This window comes from Aedes albopictus, chromosome 3 (assembly GCF_035046485.1).
Source record: "Aedes albopictus strain Foshan chromosome 3, AalbF5, whole genome shotgun sequence".
NCBI classification, from domain to species: domain Eukaryota; kingdom Metazoa; phylum Arthropoda; class Insecta; order Diptera; family Culicidae; genus Aedes; species Aedes albopictus.
Genome location: NC_085138.1, coordinates 95,239,039 through 95,248,150, shown reverse-complemented (window position 1 = coordinate 95,248,150; position 9,112 = coordinate 95,239,039). Strand labels below are relative to the sequence as shown.

The window sequence follows — 9,112 nt, the reverse complement described above, 5'->3', positions numbered from 1 at the left end:
ATTTTAGTTCAGCTATTATTACCATTATTAAGCAACAATTCAGCAAGCTTGGTTGTTTGTGACTTGCAATTGTTAGTTGGGTTGCAAATGGACAATAGCAACTTCTAGAGCAAAAAATTAGTAAAATTTACCGACAAAAAATTTACTTTTTTTATGTAAACAAACGATTTTCCCCTTATCTCACAAAGCGCCTCTACAATAGGCTCCTAAAGTTCTATCGGGATTCTTGTTTTAAACCACAATATATGGTTCAAGAGTACATATTTACTCATTTTTTGACGTTTTTATTAACCGTAGTTGAAAGTATATAATTTTTATTTTTTTAGCCTTTTGTCTCGTCCCTAGCTTATAACACATACTTTGAGTGATTTTTTTTTTCACCATGTATGTCAGATAGGAACATTTTTGAAATCCCAGTGCGAAAAATGTCGAGTTCAGTCACACAAGGTTGACCTCAAATGTCAAAGTTGAACTATTTACCATTTTACTTATTTCGAGTTTTCTCATTATTCCTTTGTTTTTCAAGTTCGAGTAAAGTACAATTCCGATTAGAATACCATGCTTGATCGTATTATTCAACACAAGCGAGATTTCGTCTTTAATGGGGCACGTTCGGTGTAGTACTAGATTTGTAGTAATGAGCTGAATGTTTGTATGGTGAGAAGGTAAATTCTCCGTTTCTGCAATGAAATGGTGCTAAAAGCGTGGGTATTATGATTCCTTGCCTAAATTGATGCTATTTGAGCAAAACTTTGGATAACTATGTTGTTTATGTTGCAAGAAACGGAGAAAACAACAACACTGTTACCCAAAGTTTTGCTCAAACAGCTTCAAATTAGGCAAGGAAACATAATACCCACGCTTTTTGCACCATTTCATCGCAGAAACGGAGAATTGACCTTCTCACCATACTAAAATTCAGCTCATTACTACAAATCTAGTACTTCACCGATCTGTCCTATTTAAGGACCCTATTGGGGGTAATCCGAATGATCCCAATTAGCCTATAGTCCATTTTACTAGCTTCTTCTTCTTCTGTATGGCTCTACGTTCTCACTGGAACTTAGCCTGCCTCTCTCCAACTTAGTGTTCTTTGAGCACTTCCACAGTTATTAATGGGGCACGTTCGGTGTAGTACTAGATTTGTAGTAATGAGCTGAATTTTAGTATGGTGAGAAGGTCAATTCTTCGTTTCTGCAATGAAATGGTGCAAAAAGCGTGGGTATTATGATTCCTTGTCTAATTTGATGCTGTTTGAGCAAAACTTTGGATAACTCTGTTGTTTATGTTGCATGAAATGGAGAAAACAACAACACTGTTGTCCAAAGTTTTGCTCAAACAACATCAAATTAGGCAAGGAATCATAATACCCACGCTTTTTGCAATATTTCATTGCAGAAACGGAGAAATGGCCTTCTCACCATACTAAAATTCAGCTCATTACTACAAATCTAGTACTTCACCGATTTGTCCTATTGGAGGGCTTTCTTTGCCAGCCATTGCATGAATTTGTATTTTGTAAGGCAAGCACAATGATACACTATGCCCAGAGAGTCAAGTTTCATAACTATTTTTTTGCTTTTTTTTCCTTTTCTCACTAATACATGAATATCTTTCCTTGGTATTTAGATACGTTGGTCTAAGCCTAGGTCTCAGCAGTAAAAAATTGCAATAAACAGGGTCAAGTCCAAAAAGAAACCAATCTTGCTTGACTCGATCAAATTTTCATTAGTGACAAACCTAGCCATTTTACGAAGTGACAACAATGTTGATGATGATATTGATTTTCACGGGTTATTGGACGCTACCTCCTGTCGAAATTAGTCCTGTTCAACGACGTAGGTTGAACTTGCTCGAAGTTGCTGCATCCTACATACTTACATACATTTATTTGTTCAACATCACATTTAAGACAAGACATAATCAACAATAGTATTGTGTTTCCAGTTCAAACCCGAATTAGCGACATTTTTCTTTTACTTCCGCTGCTTTTGCCTTGCGTTATACACTATGTCGGAAGTGGGGCGCTGTATAGAATACCAGGTGTACAATACAGCGCCCCACTTCCGACATTGTGTTTAACGCAAGGCAAAAGCAGCGCAAGTAAAAGAAAAAATGTCGCTTATTCGGTTTTGAACTGGAAACATAATACGCCACAATTCTCGGTTTGTGGCTGCCGCTCTCCATCCTCTGTCGCGCCCAATGCTCGCCAGGTCACGCTCCACCTAGTCCGCCCTTCGTGTTCTCTGCGCTCCACGCCTTTTTGTGCCAACCGGATCAGTTGAAAACACCAGCTTTGCAGGGTTGTTGTCCGGCATTCTTGCAACATGTCCTGCCCACCGTATCCTTCCGGCTTTGGCCACCTTCTGGATGCTGGGTTCACCGTAAAGTGCAGCGAGCTCGTGGTTCATCCTTCTCCGCCACACACCGTTCTCCTGCACACCGCCGAAGATCGTCCTTAGCACGCGTCGCTCGAAAACTCCGAGTGCCTGCAGGTCCTCCTCGAGCATGGTCCATGTCTCGTTCCCGTAGAGGACCACCGGTCTTATTAGCGTTGCTGCATCCTACTCTTACCCATTTGTCAACAAACTATTCATTCAAATCGGCTCGTAAAATGGACTATGCAATAAATTTCGGCGTTCTCCGATTTCGCTATCGGTTTCGCTGTCGCTCTTTAGCTATTCGCTCGATTTTATTACAGGTTTCGCCCCCGTCTTAATGTTGACCATGTATCATGTATTGCGCGCAAACCCCAAAATTTTATTCCCACCTTTGGGTTTCCACGCCGAAGACCCAGTGCCAGATTCGGCGACATAGAGTCACCGGATAGTTGGTAATCCTGGTATTTGACGGCCGTCATCCGTGAAAGTGGATTTTTTCCATGCAAATAGAGCATTTCGCTGGAAATGCACGTGTATCTAGGGGCAAGACACTGTGCCATCCGGAGCAACTCTGAGCAATCCTGAGTAACTTGCTCTCGCTATATCTGTCTTGCCCCTAGACGTGTATTAAGTAAATATTGACAGATTTCTTGCTGTGTTAGTGTGGAACTTAGTGGTTTGCTGTATCGCGGAAGCCGTCGCTGGAAGAAAACTTCATGAAATTTGTGGTACCTTGTGGTATGCACATAACAAATTATTGTATTACTCTATTACGTTTAGCGTGTATGTTTACATTGAGTATCTGTCATATGTGGAGATGTTGTTATTGTTGTCTGGAGTGTGAATCATTGTATGTAATATTGAAGTATCGGTAATAAAGTATATACAAATAATGAATACAGTTGTTGAATAATCATTACAGAGAAAGATTCTCACATTGGCGACGAGAACGGTGAACCAGTGCATGTGAAATTAGTTTAATTTCGGTTCGGGAAGTGTTGTCTTTGGAAAAAATAGAAAGAGATGAGTGGTGTGTGTGGTGCATGCAGAGTGGTGATGACCTCCAGGTGATGACTTGTGATTGAATTTCAACATTGGAATCAAAAAGGTAAATATTGTGTACTAACTGTTCAATATGAATCAAACAATCTATTTGTACCTTCGAATAATGACAATGATTAAGCTGTGAGAGATTTTGATGGTGATCGGTATTGTTTAGTTCAAATCGATGACAATCACTATTGTCAGATAAAGAAATAAAGAACTGTGAAGAAAATCTAAGTTTTGTTGATTGTGATATTGATACTCGTTGAATGGGGCTGTTGTCCTAAATCTAGACTTAAATGCTGAATGATGAATGAAGTATGAATTTGTTAACCGGATGGCCGAGAAAGGCGTAGAGGTGAAACAATATTTTGAAATCAAATTTTGCCGTTGCTGATGAAAGCCAATGAAGGCGATAAAAGCTAATGAAGGCGACACTCTTGAAATAGCCGTAAAAGGCGGAAAGGATTACAGATAGAAAAGCCGTTGAAGGCGGAAAGACTTTTCGAAAGCAGGAAAAATGTTATAGGCAGAAGAGCCGACTAAGGCGAAAAACTGTCGATGGCGGAAAGATCCGCCGGAGAGTGAAAAGCTGTTGAAGGCGAAAAAAACCGAGGAAAAAACCGTTGAAGGTGGAAATGCCGTTAAAGGCGGTAAGACCTGCAAGGCAGATATAGTCGATTCTTTGTAGAGCCGTATAAGGCGAATTGTGTTATTAAAAATTAAAGTACTAAAAATGCAACAGTGTCGTAAATTTCGTAAGAAACAGATTACCAGCCAACGCAGATTTAAGGGCTGTTTGCAGATCAGAAGGAATTTCTCGGCCTATCTTGATGCATGGGAAATTCCTTGGCTGAATCGCTCAAGAAACCGTTTTTTCTTCGATCGCAGTACGCAGTTGCGAAGAAACGACAGTTCAAATGGCAGTCACCGTAGAAAGTTTCTGCCAGGAATCGTTCTAGAAGTTTCTTGAGCGATTTCTCTTGAACTCCAATCTGGGATTTATAGTTAAATGGAACCATTAAAAATTAAATTTCACACCAATTAAGTGGCAGCTGAGAAGGCGAAAGACAAAACTAAACTTAAGGCTGAGCGTTAGGAACGAATAGTATTTGAGTATGTTCCAAATGCAAATATAACTGAGCAGATACTGAGATTGTTGTGGACCCACCTCAGGTGATATATATTGAAGTTATCATTGCTCAGTAAAGTATAATAAGTCTACGAGACGTAAAAAGGGTTGGCTCTTGAAACCAAATTAACATGAAGACATGATTTAACTAATGCTTTGTCCTCTCTTACAAGACTTAAAATGTAACTTCAAGATGATTAACATCCATGTGTGAGAATAATTAAACTGTATTGGTAGTTTGCAAGATAGGAAGTCGAAATGACAGTTAAAGCATTCGTTGAAGCTAGACGACATATTCAGAGCAGTTGCTAACCACTAACTTGTTAAGTATCATGCTAGTCAAATGGCTAATGAATTGCCTAACACTGGATATAGTGCCATTTTTGCTAATAAGTGAGCCATCTTGCCAAGAACTGTGGTACAAGTTAGAGTACAAGGTACAGCAGTACGCTCAACAACAAATTCTGCAGAAAAAATTCCTTACAGGAAGAGATAAATTTTGATCAGTTAAAGAAGTATTGAAACTATTATTGAGGAGAATAACGTACAGTATATAAAAAGCACAAGATATTGGAATAATGAAAGATAATCATTTCTGTAACTACAGGAATAGATAAATCTAATGAAAGCTGGATTATGAGGTTTGTTTTTCAGTCGAGCTTATTAATGCAAGCAGGTACCATTTACTAACATGTTACCTTGTTTGAATTTTTAGATTTCATACACTGAAAAAACTGCAAATATTGTATGCATGTGTCACACACATAGATTTTTGCAATTTGTCATAGATAACCCTTTTCATGTGTAGATACACATAGTTTATATAAGGTCCATCGATTTTATGTGTGATCCAGTGTGGAAAACGAGTACGTGTGTACAAATAAAATTTATATATTAAATCCATGGATTTTTACCAATAAAATGTGTGTACATGTATAAGTGATATTTGTGTTAATAAGTTCATTGAAAATTTGAATAAAAATGTGCTTTAAATAGTTTCAGTACATAGAATTAAATTGTAGAGGCAAGCGTAAGGGCCATAATGACACAGACAATCACGGTCAGTGTGCACTACGTCAGACTTGTAAGCGTTAACAAAAAAAAAGAGGATGTATTTCATCGAAAAGATGTGAAATAAGTGATATGATAGACAGATGATTGGGCTTTGCAATATTGCAGAATATTCTAGTCCGATCCAACGAATATTATCAATATGATTAGCATATGTAGAAAATCAGAGTTACTTAAAGATAAAAAGTTCTAAATTTTGACGGTACATTGAATGCGAATAATTTGGAAAAGGCTTGTTGAAATAGCCTCATTAGGTATCTAGAGCAGAGTTGATGTACACGTGCTGTAGTCCCATGTACGGGAGCCACATTGCAAGCGAGCTCCCAGGAGCACTGTACATTTTGAGACTGAAAGTTGTGCGCCTCATTTTTCTCAAGATGTGTCTCATGAGCTACGTCTCATGCGCTGATTAAATTAGAAAATTTCATGACAAAAACTTCCTAAACGAACGAGAATTGAAACCTTAACCTTAGCATTGAGAGTCTCTAGTCGTATCGCATAGACCAACCAGACACTTGAGTTGTGTACGGAAAAAAGTGGTTGAGGTTCTTCGTTACTAAGAAGTTGTTTTTCACCTTAGATACCAACAGCTCACGCAGCGCATGAGACGAGCTCCCCGGGAGCTATGCGCCAAGCTCGCACCCACCAGATTTTCGTGAGCCTCCTAGCAGCGCAGCACACTGCGATTTTGAAGAGCTGGGAGACAATTTGGTGGGAGGCTCGCTGTCACATTTATGTACACATGAGCAACGGGAAACTCTGATCTAGAGTGAGAACATAACATGTTGAGGGGCTTTTGCAATATTTTGGAGGTACACCATGAAAATAAGTCCTACAGTTCAGAACCCAAAAGAGCGACATCAAAGGAACAAATTTTTGGTTTTGTAATGTTAAAATAGGTTTGATTGAGCACGAATCACCAGTAAATGCGGGAAAATTTGCCTCGTAGAATGTAAACCTATTGAACGACCAAACCCTTAAAAATAAACTCATTCAGTTTGAAAGGTAAATGGTAAATCATGAGAATTCCGAAATTATCGGAAATATGATTCCTAAAAACGTGGACACCTATATAGGTGAATCGTCGAAAAGTGCTCCAATAAGATGATCGATTTATTTTGTTATCTGAAGAAAATTGCTTTGTATATAATAATTGGCTACTAACTATCATTACGTTTTCGGTTGGAAGCCGAAGTGACTGGCGGTGCGAAAATTGATGTATAACCGACTTATAAACATAGCAACTCGATTCAGATTAGTGCTAATTTCAGCTCTTAAGTAGCCTAATGATGCGCAATACCAGCAATTGGTGCGCTAGTGCGGGTGCGAGTTTTGTGAACAATATGTATTAAATATAATTCAAAAACTGGATGTTTTCATTGCCACACGATATACACATGCAAAATGGTCATTGCTTGGGTCATTGGCAGAGGAAGCTCTCAGTTAAAAACTGTGGAAGTGCTCATTGAACACTAAGCTGAGAAGCAGGCTTTGTCCCAGTGAGGACGTTACTCCAAGAAGAGGAGGAGGATGTTTTCAAGTTTTCAAATTACTATTTAGCTAAAACTAGTATTACAAATATTGTTTTGGACAAGTGACGTCTCTCGAAATCCTGATTTGATTAAAAAAAAAAGTATCAATCCCTTCGATATTTAGAAAACAAAATCTGTAAAGCCAAACTTCTGAATATATTCTGAATAAGAAACGAGTTCCAGCGAAGTTCGCTAAAAAAAACATAAAATGAAATAGTGTTTGTATGACACTTGAATATTGATAATATTTCCACTGTAACATTCGTGCAGTGTTCCGACATATTAGTTAAAAAAAAATGTCTGAATAATAATCTGAATATACATACCTTTTGTATGAGATTCTTCTATGAAAGGACATGTAAAAAAAAAATCAGTGGGCAGTATACAATGTTTGCATGCTAGCTGTCATTGAAAACATTTGAGAAGAGGAAAGCAATACAATTAATTCATCAGCAAAGGTAATATTTAGCTTGACACTCAGTATTAAAAATATTTTGGGATTTGGGAAAATACTTGGGTCAAAATAATATTTCTTTTTAGGTACGACCATAAGTAACGGCCAAGTAATTTACCAAAATGCCGAGCAGAGATGGATGACCTAATGGATGACTGTACTACTAATTCTGATGTGAGACTGAAGCGAGACGTTCATAAACTGAGGAGACTATAAGCGAAAACAACGTGGAGTGACCTTGCTGCGGATCTGGAGAAAAAACGAGATGTGGTACCTTGTGGTATGCACATAACAAATTATTGTATTACTCTATTACGTTTAGCGTGTATGTTTACATTGAGTATCTGTCATATGTGGAGATGTTGTTATTGTTGTCTGGAGTGTGAATCATTGTATGTAATATTGAAGTATCGGTAATAAAGTATATACAAATAATGAATACAGTTGTTGAATAATCATTACAGAGAAAGATTCTCACAAAATTCAACGAAGCATCGAAAATTTTCAGTGAATAAAGCAATATCTCATTGACTTAAGAGTAAATTCTTCGGTATACCAATCCGTGTGGTCAATTAATGACACTCAACACAGTAGTTTTTGTGGGATTTCAAGGGAGTTCTTGATGAGATTCTTCCGGGGTTTCAATTAGGATTCCTTTGGAATTTTCATCTGCGATTGTTCGAGGATATTCTCCTGAGATTCATTAAAAGGTCCTGTCAAGAATTCCTTCAAAAGCACTTGCCAGGATTCCTCCACGAAGTATCCCGAAATTCTTCTAGAGATTTTTTCTTGGATTTCTTAAGAACTATCTTCTGGGAGTACTTCAGGAGTTCCTAAATTCCTACAAAATTCCTTCCGAAATTTGTCTAGAAATTAATTCTGAGATTCCTCCTGGAATTCCTTCTACGTTTCCAAGGCGAATGACATATCCTTTTCTAATCGTAAAATCCACATATTTTATCCGTTCCTAACCGTCGCTAATTGAGTAGCAGTTAGATGCGATTATCGACGCTTAGCAACCTAGGTGCGAGACTAGGGGCAAGACAGATATTGCGAGAGCAACTCCCGAAGTGTTGCCTGATACCAGTGAGAATTCGAGCAGGCATTGCCGATTTCTCGCTTCGTAGAGACGTTTCTAAATGGATTCGAACAAAAAATGTTACTCAGGATTGCTCAGAGTTGCTCCGAATTGCACAGTGTCTTGCCCCTTGATGCGAGATGACAATTTCGTAAATATGGGAGAAAATGTGAGGAACTATGATGAATGATGAATGATGAATGATGAATGATGAATGATGAATGATGAATGATGAATGATGAATGATGAATGATGAATGATGAATGATGAATGATGAATGATGAATGATGATTTAAAAGTAAATAGATTACCTGTCACATGGGGAGTGTCCCTTTAATATTGGCAGTAATATCCATTAATATTCGATTATTATTATATTAATTCATTAATATCGATGATGCACATCAAGGTGGCTGTGAT

General features: G+C 38.0%; 1 long non-coding RNA gene across 1 annotated transcript in view; it reads left to right on the top strand.

The window, feature by feature from the left end:
• The first annotated feature begins 7,057 nt into the window (after nt 1–7,057).
• The window catches only part of LOC134291450 (uncharacterized), a 383,602-nt gene continuing 381,547 nt past the window's right edge, over nt 7,058–9,112 (top strand). Inside the window, exon 1 of the long non-coding RNA XR_009999097.1 lies at nt 7,058–7,445. This is a non-coding gene — a long non-coding RNA (uncharacterized LOC134291450). The remainder of the gene's footprint in view (nt 7,446–9,112) is intronic.